A 27,589-nucleotide genomic window follows, 5' to 3' on the forward strand; every position below is an offset into this window, starting at 1 on the left:
ATTCCTTTCAAAGTACCAAGTTGTTTGTTTTGTACCAGTGCACAGTGTTCTGTGTGATACAGGCCAAATTATTATAAGGCCTGACAATTCCATAGGGATTTGATAGTGTGAAATGATTCTCCCTCTCAATTATAACAGCTATATGAAAATTGGTTTTCTTCCCTATTTCATTTTGCACTGGGGTGTATAGATAAGGAACCAAATCTTTTATGAACATCATTTCATATAATCTCTTCCTGCCCTACAGATACTCATGGGCTGAAAGTTAAAAATCCCTTTGGAGACCAGAGCAACTATGGTAGCAAAACTGTTTGCTGTCCACATCCACAGCAAACAGAACCTGCAATAATTTCCTGTGGCACAGTGGTGAGCATGATCTGCAAACTCCTTCCATCTCTGTGGATCAGAATCCACACAGGAGATCCATGGGAGAGCAAGCTCTGACTTTCTCAGGGCAGGTGAGCTCTGTTACCAGCTGCCTAGAAGGGAAACTGAAAAACACATGGAGCTGACACAAGATGGGTGTTGGTGCCAGGTAAAAAGCACAGCTCCATGTTGATCAGATGTTGCCCAGATGCAACTAAGTGTGATTTTCACAGAGATGCTTAAACACATTAATGGTGTCTCCTTTACTAAGGGCAAAAAAATGGATGAAACCCAGCTCCCATTGAAGGCAGCTGGAGCTTTGGCACTGACTTAACTGAATCAGCATTTCACCCCAGAACATCTCTGTCACAGGTTAGCAAGGAAATTAAGGAGCTTTAAGACTTTGTTACCTCTCTAGTCTTAATTTGGCATGAAGTTAGACTCAGCCTCATGAAGAACTGCACCTGCAGCATCTGTCTGGCACCACAATTTCCCACCCTGTTTCACTGACAACTCTAAAGAGACCAATTCAGTAAAATATTATTCACCATTTTCACCAATTTCTAAGGGATTTACTTGGAAACAGAATGACCTGCACTACCTCTTAGTCAAGGCACTGATGCTTCTGCTCTCAAAGCTATTTTTTCTTTCACCAGTGTTTGTTGCATCATTCTGTGTTGCATTAGTAAAGAAGAAACAATGTTCTGAACGGTTTTCTACCCATCAACCTGCCTTACAATCTTTAACTAATGCCAGCAGGACTGCTATTGCCCATTTGCAAGGCAAAGTGAAGCTTACTGATGGGCATTTTACCTTAAAGTATCACATAAATCTCCCATAAAACACTGCTTTAGCAGAGTCATGTTTCAGAATCCCAGGATTTCTCCACCACACCTTTTTTTTTTTTTTCTTTTTAACTAGCCTATACAATACAGTATTTTTAAAATCTTGTGATTCCTGGTGTCTTCTACAAATGAAGAGTGTGAGCACACAGCTATTTTTGTCTTGTCTGAAGCCAAATAATTAACAATTACATTGCACTCAGCAATTATACTGCACTGTATACCTTCCAAGGGCTGTGCAAGCATGAGTTGGGCTTCGTAAGTGTCACTTTTTACACTTTAAATCAGGTAATTCCTGGTTAGTATTTTGAATAGAGCCCTTCCCTCCTGCCTCCCCAAATTCCAAGAATGGAAATATTTGAGATATCCAATTGAGTGCTATCCAGAACAGATGAAACAATTTCAGAATGCAAACTTTTGGAATAATAAGAAGACTTTCATTTTCATGGAGTTATACTGAGCCTGGTTTTGCCAATGCCATTTAAAAAAACTTTTTGGAACAGTAAGAAGACTGTGGTTTTGAATGGGAAATCAATATCAACAAACAAAATGCAAACAACTTAGATTAAAATTGGTTAAAACCCACCCCATCCCCCCAAAAATACCAACATTGAGAAGAGTATTCACTCATTGTTTTTCAATATACACTTGTTCTTGTAACAATTCACAATGGCATCACTTTCTGAACACCAATAACAAGTTGGAGATATGCTAATACCAGCACAGCCAGGTGGCCTCTTTGATGTGAAGTACAAACCCAGCATCTGACCCACTAACAAGTTTCCCCAATATTTTGGATAATGCTATCAGTGTAATATTAATTACTAGTAAGGTTTGGGTTTTTTTTTTTTTTTTTTTTTTTGCATTTGGGTACTATACAGTTCAAAATGATACAAACACAAGGATAGGAAAAATGCAGTACTGTTCTTAAAAGCCCACCCACAAACCCAACCAATTTAAAATAAACACATTTTTAGAGTTATCACAGGAAATTTTAGATTTTGCCTTAATTAGCATTTCAGACTGATGGTAATTTATCTCTCCAGTTATTAATGTTTACTGCATAAAACAACCTGTGTCATTCTCTATACACCTAATGCCATACACTTCAATAAACAATGAAATGGTTAATGAAGCTGACAGTTAAGTTAATGGCATTAGATCTCCACATTAATGGGGCATTTCTGATTTCTCAGAGATACAACTGCAAGCTTGCAGAAAGGCACAAGAGCTTCATTACAATGCTTGGTATTTGGTTTATACAGTTCTAGCACTGCCAGATTTTAAACTGATCAGGGTCACACATAAATTGGAAAAGAAGGGAATGGAATTAGAGTTTTTCTTTGTAACTATATGATCAAGTTCTCAGCTGTTCCAAGGGGTTTTAATGTGAATGAGACTGAAATCCTTACAGCTGATTTTGCTTTAATGAAAACCTAAATTCTGGAGCACAGATGGCAGTTGAAAAAAAAAAGAAGAAAAAGAAACAGCATGACAACCTACTGTAAGGCAACTCACTCCAGTCCTTGGATAAGGGTCATTTAAAAGTGTTTTCCAGTACTGCTATATATTACTAATAGTTCCATTTTACCAGGAAGTGTGATGAGACTAATATAGCCTTTACATTAATGGAACCATTTCCAGACTGCACCTTCAAATGAAAATTTATATGCAGCTGCAATTTTTTTTTTTGTTTCTGGAGTGTGTTGCAGGGCTCATTTAATTCCACCCATATAGTTTTTTATTTTTATTTTTATTCTTTTTATTTTATTTTTTACAAAACTGAGTTAAAATACCAGGAACATTATTTTGCCTCTTTTGAAAATCTGAACTAAGAGGTGTGAAATTCTGCCATTCTTACTCAGTTGTTACACTTTCAAACTTATAGAACTCAGTTTTTGCTTTGCTTCAAAAGCCAGACTTGTCCAAACCACTTGCAATCACAAAGTTTTCCAGACACACAGGTTGGAAAACTAAAGTGCTTTTAACAGCTGTGTCCCAAGTTCAGAATATAGGTCTCTGCGTGCCTTGTTAGCCCTGAGGAGGGAAGCAGGGACTTCAACATTTTGGCTACGTCTTGCACTGTTTGCCTTTTGCTGTCACAGCGGCTGCTGCTGTTGTTGCTGTGGATGGCATCTGATGTTGACATCAGACTTTTGGGAGATAGAACAGACTTTCAATATCTGTGCTCAGTCAGTGGGAGAAAAAGCCTTCACAAGAGGCATCACAAAAGGAGATAATTTGCTCCTCCTTCTCCTCAACCTTCCATCACCCTCTCCTGCAAACACTGAGAAGCTTCTGAGGAAAGCAGGCTAATGAGTCAACCCTGAGCCCCAGTTCTAATTAATTTATGCTCTATATTAAGGGAGTGTCTCTGCAAGCACAACTGATAATGTAAATAAATCATCTGTATTTTGCACAAAAGTCATATTTATTGAAATAATTCTAAATATTGTAAGCAAACAACCACATACTGACTTCTTGTTTTGTGAACAGAGAAGGGCTTGTAGGTGACATGATGGTTGGAGGCTGGCTTGAGCATAGAGATCACAAAATAGTGGTTTTCATTTCTCTTAGAAGTTAGGAAGGGGGTCAACAAAACAGCTAACTTGGAGTTCCAGAAAGCAGACTGTGGCCTGCTTAGGAGCCTGGTTTACAGAGCCCCTAAGGAGGCAGTTCTGAAGGACAAAGGAGTACAGGAAAGCTGTACATCCTTCATGAAGGAAATCCTCAAGTTGCAGAAACAAGTTGTTCCCTTGGGCCAAAAGATGAGCCAGCAGGGGAGAAGACTGCCCTGGCTAAACAAAGGGCTGGTAATTAGGAGAAAAAAAGGAGAGTTTATGACCTTTGGAAGAAGGGGCAGACAACTCAGGAGGACTGCAAGTATGTTGTGAGGTTATGCAGGGAAAAAATCAGAAGGGCCAAAGCCTAACTAAGACTTGGTCCGGCTACTGCCACAAAAAACATTAAAATGTTTCCAAAACCATGTCAGCAAAAACAACAACAAAAAAAAAATAGGGCTAAGGAGAATCTCCATTCTTTACTGGATGTGTGGGGAAACATAGTGACAAAGGATGATGTACTTAATGGTTGAAGTACTTAATGTCTTCTTTGTTTCAGTTTTTAATAGCAAGACCAGTTATTCCCTTGGTACCCAGCCCCCTGGTCTGGAAGAGGGGGATGGGGAGCAGAATGACATAATCCAATGGGAAATGGTTAGTGACCTGCTACACCACTTAGACAAATAGAAGTTATGGGGCCAGATTGGATCCACCCAAGGACACTAAGGGAGCTCACGGAAATGCTCATCAAGCCACCCATTTCCCAGCAGTCCTGGCTAAGCAGGGAGGTCCTGGTTGACTGGAAGTTAGCAAATGCAAGGCCCATCTACAAGATGTTCTGGATGAGGGATATGGGGAACTACAGGCCTGACCTTGGTGATGAGCAATGTCGCTGGTTCATGACACGGCCATTGTACATACAGGATAACCAGGAGATCAGGCCCAGTCAAGATGCATTTATGAAAGGCAGGTTCTGCTTGGCCAACCTGATCTCTTTCTGTGACATGGTGGTGACGCTAATGGCTGAGCAAAAAGCTGTTGTCTAGGGTGTTGTCTACCTGGACTTGGGTAATGCCTTTAACACTGTTTACCACAGCATTCTCCTGGAGAAACTGGCTGCTCATGGCTTGGACCGGTGCATGCTTTGCTGGGAAAGAAAACTGTCTGGATGGCCAAAGCCAGAGAAATATAGTGGATGAAGCTGCATCCAGTTGGCAGCTGGTCACAAGTGGTATTCCTCAGGATACTGTTGGGGCCAGTCCTGTTTAATTTCCTTATCAATGATCTGGAGGAGGGGATTGAGTGCACCCTCAGTCAGTTTGCAGATGACACTAAGTTGGGCAGGAGTGCTGATCTGCTGGAAGGTAGGGAGTCTCTACAGAGGGATCTGAACAGGCTGGAATAATGGGAAAAGGCCAATTGTGTGAGGTGCTACAAGGTGAAATGCTGGGTCCTGCACTTAGGTGACAACAACCCCATTGCACATTGCAGGCTTGGGAAAGAGCAGCTGGAAACCTGTCTAGTGGAAAATGACCTGAGGGTGCTGCTTGACACCCAGCTGAACATGAGCCAGGGTGTGTCCTGGTGGCCAAGAAGGCCAATGGCATCCTGGCTTGTGTCAGAGAGTGTGTAGCCAGCAGGACCAGGGCAGTGATTGTTCCTCTGTACTCATTGTAAGGACATAGCTCAAACCCTGTGTTCAGTTTTGGGACCCTCACTAGAAGAAAGATATTGAGGGGCTGGAGTGCATCCAGAGAAGGGCAACAGAGCTGGTTCTGAAGGACAAGTCCCATGAGGAGCTTTCATAGAGCTGAGGGAGCTGGAGGTGTTCAGCCCAGAGGAAAGGAGGCTCAGGGCCTTATTGCTCTCTACAACTGCCTGAAAGGAGGTTGTAGCCAGGTGGGGGTCAGTGTCTTCTCCCAGGTAACAAGCAATAGAACAAGAGGATATGTCCTCAAGTTGTGCTAGGGGAAGTTTAGATTGGATATTAGGAAAAAGTTCTCCACTGAAAAGTTTGCAAAGCATTGAAACAGGCTGCCCAGGAAATGGTGGAGTTATCATCTCTGGGGGTATTCAAAGGTTGTGTGGATGTGGCACATGTGGGAACATGGCTTAGTGGTGGATTTGGCAGTGCTGGGCTGGCAGTTGAACTTCATTATCTTTTCCAACCTAACTAATTCTATGACTTTATGATTGTCATTCTTTCCAACCAAAAAGCTGCCTACATCAAAGGAAGTAAACATTAACAGAAAACAAGTAGTGGGAGCCCTGTAACCCACTTATGTTTGAACAATTTCAAGGGAGAATTATCAGAAGATTATCTTCACTGTCCTACACTTACTATGTGAAAATGGGTTGAACACAGGACTTCTATAGGAAGTTTTCAGAGACCTTGATGCTGCAATCCTTATTTCCATTATAGAGAATCTACCTACAAGATACTTGCAATGAATCAAGTAATTTGTATCTATGAATGTTGTTCAACATAGGAGCTGATAGAGTCTGATAAAGCTTTGATTTCTCAATCATTAAACTTAAATAAAAACTAAAAAAGCAACTACTGTAAAACAATTGAATTTGCTAATGTTAACTCTTTAATCACTTTCAGTGCCAAGCCTATCTGAGTTGGAGACCTTCCTAATATTTCTGTAAAATACAACATACGCAACATAAATTCAGCAACATAAAAATGTTTGTTCTAATAATATTGAACTGAATTAGGCACAACAAGGAGTAAGAATAAGTTTTTGCAGAAATATGGTTAGCATATGTTCCATCCTTTCTACAATGTCATTGTGCAAGCTATTTGGTGGGGTAGGCTGCTGGTTTGGCGTTGATGTCTGCAACAGATTTATTGTCTTTCAAACTTATGTCAGCTGCAGCAAAACAAAGAAGTATGTCAGTATGTTAAATGACAAATATTTTCCCATTTTCAAAAAATGTTTCAGCACTAGTCAAAGTTTCAAGTCCTCAGATATTTTATACTTCTCAATTAATCTATTCTTCTTCAGTATTCACACATATATTTCCAGCCAGAACAGGTGCACAGTTCTGCCACATACTATTCAGTCAAAATATTCAACATTGGGTGACAAGCCGAAGAGAATTTTTTTTTTTTTTTTTTTTTTTTTGAGGGAAGTCCATGATTTCCTTTTGAGAGAGAATAGGAGTGAAAGGGAAATCCCAGAAATTCTCCTCCCATTCTCTCTGTACTTGAAATATTATTAACACTTTCATTTTCTCACTCCTACTTTCACCATTTGAATCTGGGTCATAACAGCATGCCTACCCTTCAGTACCCCTGAGTGGGTGGTTGTTTTGGCTGGAACTAAAGCATATTTGCTTTGTGACACAGAGTGCCCTCATGGTGACACATACCTGTCCTTTTCAGTTAGTCTTTTTTTTTTAATCATCTTGTTTATTATAAAAATAGACTAGAGAGTAGAATTCATGTTATTCAGTATTCACATTTTTTTAGGAATGTGTGAAAGGAAAACCTATGAAATACTTTAGTCTGTTTTTTTTCACAAAATTGGATTATTCCCTACAGTATCTTTTCCCTTACCTTCTTTTCTTTTACCTTACCTCTTCCTTAGTAAAATACTTTGATGCATGCTCTAACCTCTAATACTACAGCACATGACTGAAGTCTCAGGTTCAGTTCCTAGTACTCAGTTCTTAAGATCCAAAATGAACAATCTGCAGAGCTAGAATTAAATTACAGTAAATGTTAAATTCACTTAGTGCCAGGCTGCTTATATACAGAGAGTGTCAGACCAATATGAATTCTTGCATGAAAAGACAAGAGGGACCAAACGAGATATGTGAAATAAGCCCAATCTTCAAATTTCCCTGCTAGCCGTAAAACGAAATCAAGAACTTGTACACAAAAGGCTTAAATGATGTGCAGCAGAATGAAAGTGACAACTGTAGATTTATGCCTTTCCAAGAAAATTAGGTCTCCTATTGACTCTGCATGTGTCTCGTTGCAATGCTTCTTTCTATCCTGTTAGAGGGGTGGAAAGACTCTGGGAGCAAATAATTCTGGACTTCTACAAAAGTTGCAGAGAGATGAGATATTATATTTCTGAATTAAAACATCTAACATTCTGAGTGTGATTCCAATGAAGATAAAGAAGAGAGATTGTTCTGCATGGTTTTGTTTTTCCCAGTTATTAAATGATCATTAATTACTTGGCAATTATTCTAAACAGCTGCTATTTTAAAAGTTCTATAAAATCAGTACCAACAACCTGTTCAAAGTAGTTCACACCTATTTGTTTTTCGTTAAGTACTAAAGTACTAAGTAGACTAACATAAATAACTTGCGTAGCTATGCACAAGTTATTGTATTAAAGATTGTATACAAGATTGTATTAAAACAATCTTAAAATTATATAAATATAATTAAACTGTTTGCTTTCACTATAACTGCCACAAAACAAATGCAGGATTTGCAACCTGGGCAATTTGCAAGAATTTTCAAGCTGTAGAGAGAAATAATGCAGTGTTAGTTTTATAATTTAGTGTACAGGACACATTTGTGCTAAAGCTCTGTAAACTGGGCCCGTGGTCAAAAGGAGCAATTAGCACTTTGTTAGTATGCAATAATGTACTAATCTACACAGTCCCCAAAAGCAATTGTCTATTCCTTTTGCCCTCATGTACAAATTTTATACAGTATGTACTACTCTGCCCCTAAAATAGCCCATTACAGCACAGCTGCTGTAAAAAAAGTTTCCTGTGATTACAATCTATGTATCAATTAGAATTTGTTTATTGGAATAAAAACCATGTTGTTCCATTAACCCCTTTTTCTGTGCTGAGATAGCTGCATAGCTCTCTGAAAGTGTTACACAGCTGTAACTGTTCTATTGAAGAGCAAAAGAGGGTCAAATTTAGGCGACGTAATATTTCCATCTGAACCCTCTCTAAAGGTTTCTCGTAACTAAAATAAACTGTTGCAAGCCGTGATCTCCAGAAAAATAAGCCAGCTGCTAAAAGTGGTAAAAATCAGAGAAAGTATTGATAACACTGAAAACTGAGAGGACTAAACCCTAATATTCTGTGAATGTTCCACATCCCCCTCTTGTGGCTGCTATGTAAAGGATGTGAGTGCGAGTAGCACTTAAATTAACATTCAATGTAGATGGCCTTTGTGATAGTCACCAGAGATGGACCACAGTGAGGGCTACAAAAATTAAGGAGGAAAACAAGGCAGTACACCGCCAGAAATCTGAGAGTGTTAGAGCCTTGTTGTTAAAGACCTAGTTTCAAAGGCTATTTTCCAAAAATCAGGCTCTTTATAAGCTATCTCAGCTGTGGCACCCACCAGCCAAAACACCTTCAGCCACTATTTTGGAAAATCTTGGCAGTGCAGTATGTGCCTACCCCTAAGGGGGTACAAGCACCCTCTCCTCCCTATTTCAGTTGCCTAGAAGCAAGCTAATACTGCAGTTTTGTATTTACCCAGCAAAACTCACAAGGTATCTACCAGAGGGTTATAGCTCCAAAAAGGGTTATGAACACTGAGACATTACCTTCTTCAGACTAATATTGAAATTTAATCCTCAAGTTAAAGGAGAAAATAAAAAAGAAAGTTCTGTGAACTGACAGCACAATCGGTAACGTATCAGAATGAACATTCATGGAGACCCCTAAATAAAAAGATATCCTTCAGATATCTTAAAAGTCACTGCCACATAGCTGTCTTTGATATTATGCATTAAAAGCTCTTTGGCTCTTCAGACTATGACAACAATGGGCACACTCTGGAATTTGACAGGAGGAGGGGAAGAACAGTGAAAAGTTTAAATATAAATAAATATCATCACCTAAACTACTTGCAACACTGCATAAACTAATATATTCCTTCTAACTTTTGAAAATAAATAAATTAGAGATTATATTGCGATGAGACTACTTAGATAAATTTTAACATATAGAACCCTAACATTACAAAATTTATTAATGACTCTGTTACACAGCAAAATAGTTCTACTAAGGTCATATCAACTACTTGTCCACCTCATTCAATTCCTTTTGCAAGCAGCAGTACCTGATTAATTTGATTTCCTCCATCTGTCTTTCTGTTTCCCCAGTTCAGCACTCCAGGACACCACCTTTTGCAAAGAATGCTTTAAATTTGCTTTAAATATAGCAGCTTGGATATTATCCAACAGGGCTAGGCATAGAGAAGATTTCTTTGCTTGTTTGCTCCCAAGCTGCAGAAAGCTATCTGAAATATTTGTAACAGTACTGAATTAGTTTTCAGTTACTTCATTTAGCTTTCATTGTCAATGAGTTTTGTAACAGAGCAGTGGTAGGTGAGGAGTAGATAATATGTTAACAAGAAGGCTGTTCCTGTCTCTACTTAGTGTCAGCACCTGCCATTTGGGATTCTCTCCAAAATTTGTGTTCCATTTGTGAGAATACTGAAAAACAATGAAGAGACTTACTGAGAATTCTAGTTCTGCTTGTCTACACTTACTTGGCAAATTAATAAAGAAAAAGAAATGAACATACTGAACTACAAGTTTTCAGCTATGCTATCCACAGTAGACAGCAATAAGATTCTGCCAGATTCAGCATTTGAACATATTGTCTAATATTCATGCAGCAAAAATTAAACTGATTATGTGCCAAAAAATATTTTTTTAGATTTGACTTTGCTGAAAATAGTGAATTGCTCATCTGCTTAATAAGCTTTTATTTAAATAAAATAACATATTTTAATATATGTTGCTATCATGCTGTTTTAAGTGTTGGAAATGATTAACACTGGGAGAGTATTAAAAAATTAAACAGTTTCACCATCTGTGCTGTTTGTTTATTTTTCACATTTCATTCAAAATAGAAAGTGAAAATAGATAATTTTTTTTTTCTCTTTTACTCTTCTGCATTAGCATGACAATTCAGTGTCTCTACTACAAACATTGCAAGGGTATATTTATCTCCAGACTGTCAAATCAAAAATGCTTTTCTCATACAGTTATAAATAAATAAATAAATAAATAAATAAACCCCCAAGCACAAATTACTTGACTTACTTAAAAAATTAATTGACTTAATTAAAAAAAATTACATGATTGGCTCATTGTTCAGATTTTTATGTTTGTAACTTCTCCCAATATACTACAGACAAGCCTGGGTTTACACAGCTGGTGTATATCTGATGTACTTGGCAAAAGCCTTTTGCAAAAAGTTTGTCAGCTAACCAGAACAAAGGATGCCTGAAGAGTGATGATAAGGTCTTGTCTTTGGTAAAGTGCTCCATGTTACTTTTATGTGATGAATGGAAGACCAGTGTGAATTTTTTTATCAGCCCACCTTAATGCCCTGCCCACTTGATTGATGTAATTTAAAAGTACTAAACTCTTTAGCTGCTAAATCTCTGAGGGTGGAAATGAGTTGCAAGGTCCAGATTTACTGCAGAGAAGAGTGGTTCCAGCTCTGATATGTTACAATTTTGCTTTTCAGTTGGAATATCTCAGAGGCATTCTTCTTCCATATTAAAATGAAGAAAAATATGAAAAACTGAATCCTGAATTGATGTTCTGCCTCAAAGAGAGGTCATGTCCCAAGGCCATTTAATCCCTCAGAATCTGACAGAGGAGAAACTCCCCACTGAATCACTTCAATTATAGCATGAAAACCAAAAATAAATCTGTTTGATTTGCAGCAACAAACACTTTCTTTGTTCCATGTTGTCAAGCACAATGGCCAGAAATCAATGTCATTTCTAAGATGGAGTAGATTCCACGCATTCCTCATAAAATACTTCCAGAATCATCCCACATTTATTGATTCCAAGACTGGATTCAGTAGCAAAGATCTAAGTTTGAGATCTTGTTTTTTTCTCAACTTAAAACAAAATGAAACCAATTTCATGCAATGCAAAACTTCAGATTGTTAGCATTCTCTACTTACCTCTTGGTTACACTTCTCCTGGACAGTTTCCAGCAGCTGTTCCACTGTAGTTCACTCACTAGCTGCAGTTTTCTAAATTTCAACTGAACTTTTTAAGGCTATAGTAAAAGAGATGGAAAAAAAGAGGAAAGTTAAGGTTCAAACCTCTTCTAAATGAATAATTTTTTTTCTTGACAATTTACTTTGTGTGGATCACACAGTGATCAGAGCAAGAAAAAATCCACTCCACCCATGCTCACCCCAGTTACAGCACAGTGAATCAGGATAACAAGAAAGACCAAGGAATTTTCTAAAAAAGTAAAAAACTGTGATTCAGAAAGAAGATTTGAAAATCTTTAAAAATTACAGCTTTGAATGTGATATAGAAATGAAAAACAAGTGTTAACAAATTAGATTTGCCTTACATATGAACACGATCATATAGATTTGCTTTATCCTTTCATTTGCCCTTGAATTTTGATAAGAATTCTCTTACATGCAAATTCCCTGGTGTTTGAAAGGTCTGACACACAACATTCATGGTAATCAGTTCCACCAATAGTTCTCCACTCTTCTTTTTCAAGTAAAAAAAAAAATCACACTTTTACGAGACATAATTCTCTTATTCATTTTCTCAGGGGGGATTAAATTATTAAGTCCTTTATTCCTTAGCTTTGATGAGTCTGGAATGGATTGTGAATGTGATATTGCAAATTGGCAGAAAGAGGTTATTTTGTCTGAATTTTTGAGTCAGCCTCTCTCAAAGAGTCTAATCAAACCTGTCACTCTTATGAAGACTGACATCGCCAACAAGTGTGCTGCTGAAATGCAACCTGCCAGACTTAGCAACTCCTGCCACAAATTCAGTTGAAAACCTGGATTTTCTATTGATCCCAACTTGGTTTTGCTATAAGGTGACTTCTGTAGCTAGACCTTGTCGATATTTCTGTCAGAAAGGTTACTGCATCTGTTGTTCATGTTCAATTTACAAAATGCTGAAGTGACAATGATGGGGTTATTTGAACATTTATTGTTGAACAGTGAGAAACAACATGTTTGCTGATGTCAAGAGTCTGTATGTGCTCAGACACCAGCAGATGCAGAAGTAATTTATCTATCCTTCCACAAGCCCTTGGAAAACTCTTTTTTAAAAGAGCCTTAGGCTCAAAAACAGATGGCCAAATACCCTCTGATTCAGAACTAAGGTGTGCTTTACTGCAATTCATACTACAAAATGAGTGATTTTAATTTTCTTTCTCTCCATGGGTATGGCTTGCAAACATATATTCCCTTGTTTCCTCTCTCCTCTCTATGAATGTTGCACTTTTCCTGCTGCATTCAGGAGCATAGTTTATACTCAAATCACAGCTGGTCGTTTCAGGGCATTGGGAAGTTTCTGAATCTTCCACCCAAAACTAATGGTTATATTTTTAAGAGAAATTTGAGAATTAGGCAAGAAGGGGTTACTGAGTTTAGGGGGGAGGAACAGCTAACTCACTTCACCTCCAGCAGTAATCCAAGACTGGAATTTGGGAATTTTTTCTCAGGCAGGACGCAGTAGGGAATTTTGTCTGAATAGGGATGTCAGGACCATATCTTTACAATACCATCCTTTGCTAAATCTGAATGATATCAGACCTGTTCCAGGGGTTTTGCTACATTACATTTAATGTAAGTAAGCAAGCAAGAACAAAGGAAACTATATAAAGTAGACAGAAAATATTCAAAAAGAACAGTATCTCAACAAATATTTGTTGAGGCTATATTAAATAGCTAAATGTTTCCAAATCAATCCAGTTCAAGTGCCTATTAAAAAAAAAGGAAAAAGAAAAAAAGATTTTTTTTTTTTATTTTTTTTTTTTTTTTTTTTACCTCAGCTATGGTGGTGCAGCACCTGCCATTAGCTGTGGTGGTTCCTATTTTCATATTGTCTGACAGTAGCAGTTGGACTGAGCCAGAGCCAGTGAGGCCGAGAGGCAGGCTCCCTGCTTCCACAAAGCTGAATTTAATAAGATGAGAACAGTATGCCAAGATGGTGAACTCCCTCCCTAGCACTTATCATGACACTAGTCACTCAGCAGGGCCCTTATTGCAGCAGTAATCTGGGTGAGCCTGGCAGAGCATCCTGCTTACAAGTTCAATATAATAGAACAGCAGGGCACTGGAGGCCTGGCAGAAAAGCTTAGCAAAGTTAAAGCCTATTACACTATGCTTGAAAAAAATGGCTCTCAAAATATTATATTCTGAACAAAACTCTGGACATTCCAAATGCATTGACATACTAAGCCTCCTCTATAAAGATGCACTCATTAGTCTATAGACACAAGAAACATGGATTTAAAAGTCCATAACCTGAATGGAAATGGATATGCAAATTCATCCTTTCCTTCCACTTGGTTTGAATTTAACAGGCAGGACTAGAGCATAATATATATATAGCAATAACAAAACTTGATCTGCTCTGAGCTGTTTAAATTTGTTGAAGTTAGAAAATCCCTGCTCTGTATTTTATCACCTTTATATTTTCATAAATTACAAAAATAATTTGGAAGTAATTACCCATCTCACTTGTATATACTGGGATGTGAACATGAAATCTCAACCTGGACAAGACCTGAAGCAAGGAAAATGTATCAGACACATCTTTAATGTAGCAACATATGACCACATGCCCAATAGCATTTAAATAAAAGAAGAATGAACATTTGAGTGTGAGCTGTTTGCAGTAGTATCATAAATTAGACTATATTTTCCATTGGATTATAACTTATAGGATTGAACATTTTAAGTCCATTTTACTCTTCTCTCCATTTTTAGCCTCAGTGGTGTCTGTTATTGTACAGACTTGAAATTAATCAGGAATGTCCTGATATTACCATGAAATATGTTCCTTAATTTGAACAGCATTTTGAAAAGACAATTTTCTTGTTGGGAATTGCCAGAAAAGTCTTTGCATCTGGTCAAAAGACCATAATGAAAAACTTCCCTGAAATTAAATCTAAAATTATAAAACAGATAAAAAGAGAAAAAAAGATGGAAAAAGAAGAGGAAGGCATATACTCCTCTGTGTAAACTTCACTTCTTGTGGGAAGATAAGCATGCAATCTAGCTTTTTTTCAAAGTCAAACAGATCTTCTTTCATCTGAACACAATCCTTAAAGCCATATGACATGCCTTTGGGTTTTCCCTATACCATATATTCACCAGAAGAGCACCAGAAGGTCTAGTGTCTCCTATGGTTTCTGCACCATATACATGTACATATATACCATATATAATAGAACTGTATGTCTTTCCAGCTGGAAGGAACCTCAAGAGGTCTTCAGTCCAACACCCTGCTGAAAAAAGGATCAGCACAGCCTTCAGAGGATGTTGCTCTGACTTTGCAGGGTCCAGAGGGTCTTCAAAACCTTCAAGGATGGAGATTTCATAATTTCTTTGGGCCCCTCTTTCAATGCTCAATTATTCTCACAGTGGAATAATCTTTCCTTACTTCCTATAATCTATAACCTTTCCTATTTCAATTTATAGCTTTCATTCACCCACTGTGCTCCTTAACAAAGAAATTGCATTTACCTTCTTAAAAACTACCTCTTGGATATCAGAAAGCTTCTACTAGATGCCCCACGCCTTTCCTAAACAATCTTGCTCTCTAAAGAAGCACAGTCCCTTCAGGTTCTCTTGACAAGACATGTGCTGCAGCCTCCTGACCATCTTGGTAGCTCTCTGCTAGACTTGCTGACATTTACCAGCATCTTCCTTTTGCTGGAGAGCCCAAAACTGAAGGCAGCCCCAAAAAGTGGCAGAGGAGAATTTCACACTTTGATCTAGTGGCTACACTCCTTAAAATCTACCAATGCATTTGGACTACTGCCCACCAGAACCCTTTCAGTGCTAGTGTGGCAATCTGTATGAAGAAAGGTTGGTGATCTGGTGACTTTCTTGAGTTGCTTAAAGAAAACTTTATCTATTTCCCAATATTGACTATGTGATTTGTAGCAGATTCCTGCTACAGCATTGCTTTTACCAGCTTTTCCTCTGATCATGGCTCACAAGTCCTCAATCACCCTACCTGCTGCTCCACAAACGAGCTCAATACATCCAGGCTGCTTCCTCACAGACAGCACCCCTCCTCCTTGTCCTTGCTGCTTGTTGTTCCTAAAGAATTTTTGTGTTCCTTACAATGCAGAGATCCTGCCACATCTCAGTTATTCTTATGCTGCCTCAGTTCTGCACCTGCACACAGAGATCCACCTCCTCCTGTTTGCTTCCCAGACTGTGCATTTGTGCACAACACTTGAGGCAAACCTTCTTTTAACCTGTCTTATCTTTCCTGAGGGCTCTCTTGCTCCTGTCACCCTGTCCCATGTATTTACTGCCCCAACTGCTCTTCCCTCACTTATCTGCAAGCTGTCATCACCATCCCCTGACGTACCTGGTTTAAAGCCTGTTGGCAAAGATCATATGTGTGGATATTTTGGACACTCTAGGGCACCTCAAATGGAAAGTACTTGTGTTTAGACAGTTAATTCCTGCCTTTAGTGTCTGAGTCCAAGACTTACAACTGCTTCTGTCTGGTCATGTCTATTTCTCATCTCGTCCTTCCAGTCTGTACCATTTCATTGACAATTTAAACAGAGCAGAGAAAGAATATTTTAGATGCAGATTTTAGGACTGTTTTTGAGAAAAGGCCTTCCTGTGTGAAAAAAAAATTGACATATTTTAATCCTCCAAAGAATCTAGCTAAGAAGTACTCAAGCTCCAGTGCAAACATAGCAAAACCAGCTGAAATATTCCTACCTTAGTACACGGGTGAAAAATTTTGTCAGATGTAATAAACACAGGAGGCAGCAGAATTTTAGGTAACACACAGCCTGAGTGCACTAATAGACAAAACGGCCCTGGCCTGCCTCAGCTGGAATCCCCACACACACCCACAAGTCCAAATGATCTACTTAAGCTCAGCCCTGAGTATTTTCCTCTTTCCTGAGCTGCTCTGTGCTCCTGCCTTCCCAGCTTGAACCTTCATTGTGTCCAGCTGCCCCATGAACTGCCTTCCCAGCTTGAACATGGGCTGTGCCCAGCCATCCCTGGACCTGACTCTGACCTGCAGATTGACTTCCTGGCTTGACCTCAGACCTGCTTCATTATCATGAACTTGCCTGGTGATTACGACTTTTGGTTGGGCCTGGCTCTACCTCTGGGCTAGCCCTGCTCAGGGTGGCCCCTGGCTGACAGAACCCCTGCCCTGCTCCATTCCCCTAAGGAGCCCTCTAACCCTTGCTGGGCCCTGATGAAAACTAAATATGGTTAATGCACGGTACTGGGAGCTAACCATGTAATCAAAGCATTATTGTGAAAACAGCAGAGGAGGCTTCTGGAATTTTACTGCAAAAGAGAGGCTTTCAAAAACATCACTTGTTTCCTTTTTAAGTTTTCCCCTACAGTTCTAGGCTGCTGGCTAACTTTACTATGTATTGATCTCTCTATTACCTTTGAACGCCTCTACTTAAGTACTCATTTTCTTGCCTCAGACCATCTTTGCAGTAGCCTATTATATTCTGCCATGTTGTTATGATAAGTGACAGTCTCCTAATTGAAGCACTTTAATGTAATATTGGCAGACTTGACTGTTTTCCACTTGGAAACGGATGCTTTGTGAGTTTTGTGGAAAATGTTAATAGTTCACTTAACCCAGAGAAGACATTTTTCTATAGCAAATTACAACCCATCATCATTCTTTAGATTTGTGACACTTCTGTGTAGGCAACAGAACTGAGAGTAATCTGATTTTTTCTGTATCCTGTCTCCAGAGCAAACACACTGGGGAGCTGAAGATATGCATGGTGTCTTATGGCCCCTGCACACTGTAAAGACCAATCAAACCTGTAGTTCCTCTGAAAGGATTCCAAGTTTAGCATAAGGTTAAGAAAAAAAACACAACCAGTTCATGAAATGAACAATCTTAATTCTGCCCTGCAGTATACTTTGGGATAACCATGAAATGAACTTCTTTGGATATCTCTAGTTGTAAATTACATGGAATTTATTTGCAAACACACTGGCATTTGGAATTTGGATTACCTTTGTTCCACTGTCATTTTGAAATATACAAACTTTTGTTCCTCACTAGTAAGTGAGCTTTTATTAACTGATAATTCACATTAGCAAAAAACTCCTGGCTAAGATTAGATAACTTCATGCAAATAAGCCTAAGAGCCTTAGAGAAGGGCAGTGTCCCAGAATGCTTTTCAGGGCCTGTGGGCTTGACTTGCATGCATGGAAACAGCCAAGCCTTTAATTTCCACAGAACCTCAGTGAAAGCCACTGTAAGAAGCCCTTGCTTTGCTTTGTGGGAATGCCTATGGTATTAGAAAGCCAGGGTACAACCAATGTCCTCCTATGCAATCCAATATTCTGAGCATGAAGAATACATACAGAGCACTGGCAAATCTTACCAAAGAAGAATTTTTTTGCTCTTTTAAGTCTCATTTTGGGCAATTTGTTTTAGTTGTAACTTATCATCTAACACTGAAACATTCCTAGGCAAATGATATGTTCTGGACAGCATTAAATGCTCTTGGTAGATTTTGGCTTCTCTTGTTAATATTAGGTTGGTATTCAACCATTTCAGTGTCATATGAAGGATAGATAATATTTTCCAATTATATTGTTGCTGAAGCCAAAATTAGTGACAAAACTTTTCTGATAAACTCCTACTATCATTGGACATCAGGAATACTGAAAAAAACATTAGCAATTCAATTTCATGAAAAAAGGAATTCCTTTGGATATTTGAACTGACGGGACCAGTTGCAAGGAAGGGAACAAATGAAAGCAACCCTGGAACAGAAAGCACCATGTAGGTAGTGTTATATAAAGCTGAGTGTGCCTCTTGGCTTCTGCTATAGCAGCTGTTACTCAAAACCATATGGGAATTTCTGAAGACAACTTTTATTCTGAATTTCCTCATCTGACTTAGCAGAGATGAATACATAGTAATGAGCACGTATACTCTTGATGAAATTTCAAGAAAAAGGAGTTTCATGATTCTGAAAGCAAAGTCTTAAGGCCTTTGCATATTGGATATCTCTTAACTTACATACTTAAGACAAATCAAATAAATGTTTCATTTTGTGGGACCAGATGTCTAACACCTCACAGACTAAAACACCAGCTGCCAATTTGTTTGTTGGTGTTTGGCTGTGAGTTACTGCACGCACTGGGAGGCAAAGAATAAACTTTTAATTTATGTCAAATTTATTATTTCACAATTTGAATTTTAGTCAAGTTCTCATTGAGTGGAGCAACAACCTGAGGCAAATCCTTGTGCTGTTCTCTTAGGAAATATTTTCCTACATGTATTTATTCCACTATTTTGATGTGAAAGATGGACAGTTGTGCTTTAAAAAATCCAGTACTTCTTGAGTTCCAGACATCAGTGCCAGAATACCTGGTTGTGATTTGCTTTTGATGATGGCTTCAGCTTTTTTCCTGTTGATATCTATTCCCAGCAACTATTCCAGCTGTGCATGTAGTACATTGTAGCTATTCTTACACATTCCCCAACTGTGTCCAATTACATAAAAAGCCAAGATTCACCATTATTGATTTATAATGCCATAGTCCAAAGATGCTGTGACATAGTCTATGACAACATCACATCTGAAGATATCTCAATATAATTTTTGTGTTCAAGACAAAATAAATATATTCTACCTGAACAGAATTTTTAAGTGTTATGCAATGGACAGACTGAATGTGGTACATACGAAGAAAATAATTGCAACTGACTCTAAACTCATTTTTTACCAGACCTTGGCATTGAAAGTTTAAACTATTATTGTTATTGGTACTCAGAGGTAGTTTAGATATGGGGGAATAATCCATTCTCATTTAAAAAATAATTGAAGTGCCTTTTGCATGGCTTATGTAAAAATTAACTTGTTGGTATATCATAACATTTAAAGTTATTTAAATTAAAAAAAAAAATCTAGTGTCTGATAATAGTAACTATGGAACTGCTTGCACAAATGCCAGTTTTAAGTGTGTTTCTAGTAGGCCACTGATAGCAAAAACAGGATATCCACAAAAGGGATTCTGTTTATCAGGAATAAACTGATTTGCTGAATTGCACTGTTGGGTAAACCATGCAAGAAAGAAAACCAGTTGTTTGACTTGAGTGTCAAATTTAGAAAACAAACAAAAGAGTTGGTGTACCCAAAAAGGGATTATTTTTAAAAAACTATTATTCTGTGTACATCATATATTTAAATTCCTTTTAAAATATGACAGTTAATTCAGGAAAGAAATTAATTGATAATTGGAACATTAACAGCCCCAGTTCTAAATAAAAGTAATAAAAGAGATTAATAGGATTTATTTCAGGACAAAGAAATCTTAATTTCTTCTTGCCCAAGAATGATTGTGAATCTGTAGCTGAGACCTTTGTAGGAGAAAACCAACTTGTAAAGAAGCTACACATTAGAAGTTGGTGGTTTGTTGTTTTTCTGGTTTTGGTTTGCTTTCTTTTTTTTTTAAGTAGCTGTTTTTAGTTTATTCAGGAATGAAAGCTAAGTCATCAACATTAATTTGCTTTTTCTCTCTATCTGGGAGATGTACAAAACTCAGTCCTTTCACTTGTAAATACTAAAATGATAGAAGTCCTACACTGTTAGATTCCTGTAAAAAAAAACCCAAAACATAAATCCAGTACTTCCTGCCGACCAGTGCTGCCTGCTGAAATGGGATCTGGTAATATGATTTGAGGGAGTTCAATCAGCACATTTTAGGTTTTATGTAGCCTATATTATAATATTCAGACCAAGACTGAGTACAATTTCTCATTGTAGACTAGACACAATGCCTATTTTTCAGATATTAGAATGTACTGAATATGTAATTTGATATTTTCTCTCTAGCAGCCTTTTCAGCAAGATACTAGACCACTTCTAGTTCCCTCTCCTGATTAGCTGGCTGGTTTAAATCTCAGTTCTGTCTTAGGAGTTAAACTAATCCCTCCAAATATGAAAAGTATTTCTACTGGAAGAGCTACTTAATGCTTGTTTATTCTGAAAATAAAAGAATGGCACTAAATGAAAGTGTGCTTGTATATTTGATTCCAACATTGCACAGAGCAGATGAGATATGAGACAAATGATAAATGCTCAAACTTACATACTCTGCTTTGTGAGGGTAGTGGGATGGATCTGTGTGGACTTACACAGTTAGTGTAAATTACAGCTGATCTGACCTGCAGTCACTTTCATGCCTGTCTGTGCTTTGTGGTACTGAGAAGGAGCTGCTCAACTGTTGTAAGCCCTTGACCTTTCACTTGTGTAAAGTGGTAAGTGTGAAATTTGTGACCAGCTATATTTTGGTGCAATTTCAGAGCACATCAAGATGATGGCAGGAGATGGATGAATTGAACTGGATAGTGTAAGACCCAGCATTATAGAATGAAATTTTGATATAAGATCCTTAGAGAGAGGTTCATCTTTATTTTATGCAGCATCAATATTGTTCAGTGTTTGCTACTGTAATAAAATTATACCTATAATGAGGATTTCAATTTCACATGTTTATATTTTACTCTAAAAGGAGAATTTAATGAAAAGAAACTCACCAAATAAAACCATCTTATCCTTTCTACAATTTCCTCTGTGGTCAGCAAATAAAAATGGGTAAGAACTTGCAAATGAGAGCTCAGTTTTATATATTTACAAAGTGTAAATGTCTCTGACTTAACGTCTCTGTCTATCACTTTACATTGTGAAAAAATTACCATCATCTCAAAGTAAGCTAATACTAGGAAAGATTCAAATCTCCATATCAATTTTCTAGTGGGATCACACTTAAATATTTTCTACTTCTTGCTACAGATGGATAGAAAGCCACAAATGAAGAACATTTGAGGATGATTTCTTTTTTGATCTCGACTCATGGTGGGATCCAGCCATCCATCACCTCTGTGCCTGCCCTACTCTGCTGCCACGGGCACTGGGACAGACCCTGTCCGACAAGGTCCTTGATCTCCTGGCCTGCAGTACCCTGGTCACTGCTGCACTCTGGAACCTGGAACATGCTGTCATTAAAGTTTTAAAGCCATTATTCCATTATTCCAGTCCCATAATGGGACTGGAAAATATGCCTTAGGAGGAAAGGCTGAGGGAGCTGAGCCTGTTCAGTCTCAAGAAGAGATGGCTGAGGTGGGACCTCATCAATGTTTGCCAGTATCTAAAGAGGCGAGTGCCAAGAGGATGGAGACTTTTCTTGGTGGTGCCAAGTGAGGCACAAGAAGTGATGCAGAAACTGATGCACAAGAAGTTCCTCCTGAACATGAGGAAGAACGTCTTTACAGTGATAGCACTGGAACAGACTGCCCTGACAGGGTGTGGAATGCCCCTCACTAGATGTCAGAATCTGAGGTATTGATGATTCTGAGATTGTAGGAAGTCTCTGTCTTTCTGCCCCATTTCCAAAGAAGAAGTCATAATTCGTCTGTGCTGGTTTTCAAGGTTGTTTATTCTTGCTTATCTCTAACATGTTCTGCTGCCCTGCCACAGGTCTGTCCTGCAGGGCAGCATGTGGGGCTCTGCCCCTCAGTGGGATGTTACAAAAATATACCAGAAACTACCTGTGCTGTATTTACAATAATGTGCCAATATCTATCATCTATGTTGAACAGTGTATCCCCAGCCTAAACCAATAGAAAAATGCCAATACTACAGTGAAACATGGAGGGTATAAAGAAGGAGAAAAAGGACAAGGTACACCAAATTTCCTCCATCTTGTCCCATTTGGACCCCTAATCTAGAATCCTAAAATTTTACTTTTGCACTTGTGCCACACTTAATTATTACTTATATCAAACACTCAGAGCTTGTAATTCATCCTGTAAGATTGAAAACTCTTTTCCATGAACAGAGATCAGAGATAGTGTCTCTCGGGGCTCTGTACAGGGGAGTTCCTGACCCCCTGTCAGGGTCCCAGGCCTTCCAGGGCAGCCAGAGGGAAGCCCTGGATTCCCACAACTAGAGATATTCAAAACCTCCCTGGATACAATGCTGGGCCATGTGTTCTAGCATGGCCCTGCTCGAGCAGGGAGGCTGGAACAGATGATCCACTGTGGTCCCTTCCAACCTGACATGTTCTGTGATCCTGTGAAAAAAGTAGCCACACAAAAAAAGTTTTACTCAAGATGGCTTCTGTTCACATACTTTTAACTTGGAAATTTGTCAATGAGGCAATTTATGAGCTACCATAAAGAGGTATTTTCTGATGTAATATTAAACTACTCTTCTGTACATTAGGCATTCAAAATTCATGACATACATCCTTGCAAAAGACAGTAGGGTTGCTCATTCTAACTGGAGAGTGTACACAAGTTCTGCTGTCACTAACGGAATTGTACCCAAGTCATATCCTTGTTTAGCAGTCTTTTTTTTCAAAGATGATAATTAGCACACTTCTTATGGCTCCTAAAATCCATCTAATATGGTATCGGGAAGATACTTAGAGGAAATCAGAAAGCAAATTTTCAAATCTATGCATAATATGCATACTGAAATTAGCCATATAAATAAAGGTCAAGCGTGACTCAAACTTAGCAATAGATATTATGTATTCAGTGTATGGAATTTATTTTATAATTGAAGTTTTTTATGGTTCTAAATGTGTATGTTTGATTCTGATATGAATACTGGAGTGACTGTCATTCAAGAGAATATATGAAATGTATAGATCAGACTGACCCAAGCAAACAGTCAATGGCTTAGAATAATGAATGCTCATGAGTATCTTGGACCTATGCTACTTCTTGGACTAATTTACTCATTTTTTCACTTTTCTACATTATGTAAAAAGAACACTTGGATGTAAGCTCAGATAGAAAATGCTACTTAAAAATTCCCCTCCATATCAACTGAGTTTTTTATATATCAGAAAGACTAATGAATATGGAAAGCTTAGTTTTGACAACCTGGATTAAAACTAAGTTAAATTCAGCCCCAAATATGGCTCAGTAGGGAAGTTTATGACAATTCTAAAAAATATGCTTTTAAAATAAAAAATACTGAATATTTAATACTGCAAATACATAGCATGTAGAATTATGCCTGAGGGCTCTTTTGCTATGGTGAGTGGATTTAATTTAATTTTAGAAGGGTGAAAAAATAGTATACAGCACACACTTTTCCAATCTGCCAAGTTTTTGTTATTGTTGTAGGAAAGCAGAGAAGAGGTTTCACAACTAATTAGAAAAACCTCAAAAATAATTTAAATAGGAGCACAGTAATACAATGTCCACTTTGCAAGCAGCACAGCAGAGAGAAGTGCTGTACTGACAGTAGAAGGCATTTCATTCACACAATTATTTTTACTTACACAAGAGAGAAAATCATTATCATCAAGCCTGCTTTTACTGAGGTACCTGTGAAAAAAAATTAAATTAACTTTTCATTTAACACTATCAATAAATCTTAAACACTTTGCTATATTGAAAATAAAAAAAAAAAACAACAAAAAAAAACCCAACCCCCCAACCAAACATACAAGTAAATCAACGAAAACAAAACTCAAGACTCCTCAATGAAGAAGCTTTGCTGAAGTCACGTGTTTTGGTCAAAGTTTGTAATTTTTAGTGGTCTAATAATTCAATTTGCACCAATGTTGTAATGTTATCTCCATGTGAGTTAAGTATTTTAAAAAACTTAATGGGCTATAGAAAGCTGGAAACAATTTAGTGAATACTTTCTCTAAGATTCACCACTAAAAAAAAAGTACCTTATTTATACTCTGTAGATTATTGCTTATACAATAATATCTTCTATAAATATAAAATATTATGCTTGTACAAACACAAAAGGTAGAGCAAGTAGTTTGTTTGGAATATTGTAAAAGTGAAACTATTCTTGGAGTTGTACCCTTTGCATTCTATCATGCATGTCTGCAGCCAATCTTAGTAGCTGAACTGCATTATCAATAATGCCTGAGACTTACTCTGTGTAATTTATATGCTACTAAATACATTCAATAAATATTGGCTGGCCACCCAGTTAACCTGCATTTGCTTTACTTGTGCAACAGAATTGGAATGACTGGACATACCCAAAATGATATTGTGCAGTATAATATCTACAGGAGTTTGGAAACACACAAAACTTTGTATTTCATAGAATACAAAGATTTACCAGTGTATTCAGTCAATCCTTTGGAATCTACATAAATATTTACATATTATATTTGTTTCACCATGAAACCAGATAAAGGAGGCTATTGATTACCCTCTCTTTTTATCCTAGCACTCTTAATAAGGTAATAACACCATTTCTCTTCAGAATGCTTTGTAAGTCAATTATTTTGACAATTTAGAATTTTTTAATTACCTGTTATGATGGTATTAATTAGTTCACTGCTTCATCAAATATAATTTAGCTATTTGTAGAAGCCTAGATAAACATCTAATTCTGTATTCATAAATAAAAGGATTATATATATGTCAGTGAAGTGCTGTATGTAACCTGCTGTTGTGTCATGTAACCCTTGGGGCATTTTCCTTTACGTTCACAGTCTGATTTTGATGTAGAAGTGAACTGCATATATGATTCAAATGGGCTTCAGGCAGATACTCAGATTTTTTCTGAAAACATATAAAGGCTTCAGGGAAACATCTTCTTTTGGTGATCATAAAAGCACCACTTGCATATTTCCATACAGAATATCCTCAGAACCTTGTACACAAACATAGGAAGAACTGAGAAGCAAACCTGAGTGGATCTGGCACCCAAAGGATTTTGGAGATAATAACTGTGAGAAGGTTCTTGTGTACCTATTTGTAGTAATGTGCGACAAATAATGGACAATATCTTACTATTCTTAAATGTTTGGTAGTGCTCTGCCCTGGTCTGTTATAAAGTTAGATATAAGATTAATATTAAGATATTAGATTAAGATATTATTAATTTTGGACTTGACTGATCTTTCCATAACAGGCAATAATCTGTAATTACAAGTTATAAATGCTTTGGTTTAAAGCACTATTTAGAAACAAAATACTGCATGTATATTTATAAAATAATAGTATTAGTAGTAGGAAGGTAATGGATGGTTGCACTTATTAATTTGAAACTGTTGGTGGTTTCATAGCTTCTTTAATGAGAAAATTGCTGTCCTTCACAAAATTATATTAGGAAGTTAATATTATAATCACATCATAACCACTACTAAATAAAAGCTGGTTATGTTCATCTAAATTTTCATTTCAGTAATAGTGATGGTGGGCTAAGGGTGGGAGAAAGTCCTTTTTAAACCAGCATCCAAAACCACTGGTAAATGGAGCTGCTTTCCAATATCTTTTTCCACCTAGATGCAGGGTCAGTATATATGGAAGTGACATATTTCTTTCTTTGTATTGCTGAAATTAATTTCTTTTTCAGTTTTGCATGGTTTCTGTCCTATATAATTTGGTTATACACAGTCATCTTTTTCTGTACATCCCCTGGCTTATTACTTCCAGGCCAGTTTGCATTTCAGATTTTGTGATGGGATGTTGCTTTGTTTTCCTTCTGTTTTCTTTTTCTCCCTCCCTGCTATTCTCTTCAGAGAATCCATCATACATTCATGGACTTCAGATGAGGCATTTTACTTTCAGTAAATTCAGTAAATTCTAGTTTAGAGGCCTAATTGAAGTCTTCATTGGCTTGCTATCATGTTGTACTCTATGCAGCAAAGCAATTTCAGTGCCTGTAAATACATTCTATTACCTGCATCCACCACATGATGCTCAGGACAACCCTTCCCTTGAAATGTTACTACTTTTAAAAACTGACTTTCTTTGTCAGACCTTTTATGTGTCAGACCTTTTATGTGTGTTGTTGAAAAATGACTTTTCTATGCCTCCTAATTGTATTGCAACACCAATTCTGTCTTCTGATTTTCTCTCTTAACCTTTTCTCTAGGTGTGCTACAGATTTCAATCCTTAACATTATTTTCCCTTGTCTACCCATCTGCTTATTTTAGCTGCTTCTTCCTCTCTGCTGGATTCTGTACAGACTTCCCATCCCCCTTGTCCACTCCTTTAAACTCTCCCCCATAGCTCTGTCTATCCTCTCAGTTGGTGCATTTGTGACCCTTCTGTTCAGATGGAACCCGTCCCATCTATATAGGCTCCATCTGTTCGAAAATGTCCCACAAACCTAAAAGGGGACAGAGGAAGTTCTCCTCTACAGAATTGACGTCACTAGGTGGAATTCTCCTGGGGTTCTGGCCCCTGAGCATCAGTAGCATCTACGAACAATAAAAAGGCTTCTTGCTGAAAGGAATTCCTGGGAACAATGTCACATTACCTACCTATTGCACATATACTTCTCAGGACCTGATCCAAAGTCTAAGTCACTGGGGATTTTCCACTGATCTCAGTGGATTTTGGATCAAGACTTCGTTCCAGAAATACATGCGTTCAAAGGATGGGTTTAAAAAATAGCAACTTCTGCCAAGACAAGGGTGTTTAATAACTCCAAATCAATTCTCTTTACTCAAAAAACTATGGCAACTAAGAAATAAAATATTACAGAGATGCTTCTTTTGGAAACTATTCTTACCAATACTTCTATGTATATTGAGACTTAGTAAAATTAAATCCCATAGATATGATGCAACCTTTTGCTGGTGAAGTGATTCTTTTGGTCATTCTGCAAATATTGCTCAATATCTGCAGTATGTAAAATATTAAAATCTCCTTGTGATCTACTTCAAGGGACAAGAAAACTGGAAACAGATAAAAGCAAAAAAATTCCCTAAAATGGAACCTGCTTTCAGCACTGATGATTTTTTTCTTTATAGCCTAAGGAGAAAAGTTCTGTAAGTCTATTATGTGAAGCAAATATTTTGCTGTTCCAAATAAATAAGGACTG

General features: G+C 37.6%; 1 protein-coding gene across 9 annotated transcripts in view; it reads right to left on the bottom strand.

The window, feature by feature from the left end:
- The window catches only part of EOMES (eomesodermin), a 193,061-nt gene that overhangs the window by 123,421 nt on the left and 42,051 nt on the right, over positions 1–27,589 (bottom strand). For 7 of the 9 annotated variants that reach the window (XM_021536533.3, XM_085569293.1, XM_085569285.1 and 4 more), the window contains exons 3-4: positions 24,062–24,107; positions 11,699–11,796 (exon numbers count right to left, since the gene is read on the bottom strand). The gene's annotated coding sequence lies outside the window, so the exon portion shown is untranslated. The remainder of the gene's footprint in view (positions 1–11,698; positions 11,797–24,061; positions 24,108–27,589) is intronic. The other 2 variants (XM_085569295.1, XM_085569272.1) reach the window with 1 other exon arrangement.

This window comes from Lonchura striata, chromosome 2 (genome assembly GCF_050655825.1).
Source record: "Lonchura striata isolate lonStrDom1 chromosome 2, ASM5065582v1, whole genome shotgun sequence".
NCBI lineage: Eukaryota > Metazoa > Chordata > Aves > Passeriformes > Estrildidae > Lonchura > Lonchura striata.